The following is a 1,320-nucleotide window of genomic DNA, read 5'->3' as shown; positions in this document are numbered from 1 at the left end:
GTTTGATGGAGAGCGTCCGATGGATTCCTCCCTCTCCTCTCAGGTCATGCTTGGGAGAGCCCCTCCTGCCTGGGGGAGCTTTTAGATGCTCAGCCTGAGGAAGGTAGAACCGTCTTGGCCTAATCTGTGGATGTATGTCTGATGGAGGAGGAGGAGCTGCTGCTGCTGCTGATGGTGGGGGTTTTTTTTAAAGCTCGGTTGTGCGACAGTCTTCCTCGTTGTTTTCCGGTGACGGGGCTGGCGTGGCTGTGATGTTGACGCTGATGCAAGGGAGGGATACAGCTCCCTCTTTCTCCTCCCCTTTCTCTCTCTCTGTCTTACCCTCCCCCTCCCCCTCCCCCTCGTCCTCCTCTCCATCTGCTGAAAGGAGTGACGCAGGCACTACATGCTCAGTGGAGCTCTGACAGGGATGCAGACTGGGAAAGATGGAGAGCAACTGGGATGGGAACAAAGCCAGGCCTGCTGGAAAAAGGGATAAAAAAGACCTGAGAGGAATAAAGATGCTGGAGCTGGAGGTGGGGATGGTAATGTGCACCCTCCTGCCTGCATTACCCATAGTGCTAAGTGCGGGCTATACCATAAAAACTATAAAATAAAGGTGAGTTAAGGGGTTTCAGTTATATAACGCTCGTTGTTCATATATTTTTCATCAACAGTCTCACCACAAGAGTCCCTGAGTAGCTGCTCTGGAGCTTTCTATCACATCGCCTGAGCTTCCTTAGCAGAGGGAGTTTGCCCAGCTGTCACGGAAATGTAAATGTTCAAACCTCTTTTCTTAACACTTTAGGGATTTCTTACCCATGTTGGCTGTGTTTAATGTTATGGTGGATCCGTTTGGACTGATTTTCAGCCAAATGGAATTTTAGTTAAAAGCTAAAGACGCCAGTTTTAGTTCAAAAACATATTGCAGTGCATGTAAACAGCGCTCACCTCCAACAAGCCTTTAACCTTCCCAGAATGGAAGTTGGGAAAAGCAACCAGCCTGGAACACCTATTCAGCCATGACTTGTTCATGACCGTTGACCTTATACAACAAAAATATTGCCTGGCTGACCATTGTCACTTTAAATACACACAACTGAAAGAAAAGAAAAGAAATGTCACACATTTCCATACCCCGTGGCCAAATTTCATATAAAGACAATTTTTTAAAGGTAGTTTGCCTTAATGGATAGTGACACTCCAATATCCATTTTAGTAGCACTAAAATATGCCAGTTTTACTTCAAAAACATATTATTGCAGGGCATGTAAACATATTCTACCGAGGATGTTTTCTCCTAATAACCCAGTTTTGTAGGCAAGTACTGAGTCTGAAAGG

Source organism: Enoplosus armatus, chromosome 20 (genome assembly GCF_043641665.1).
Source record: "Enoplosus armatus isolate fEnoArm2 chromosome 20, fEnoArm2.hap1, whole genome shotgun sequence".
Classification (NCBI taxonomy): Eukaryota; Metazoa; Chordata; class Actinopteri; order Centrarchiformes; family Enoplosidae; genus Enoplosus; species Enoplosus armatus.
The sequence above is the reverse complement of the archived record's forward strand: the minus strand, read 5'-3'. Positions refer to the sequence as shown.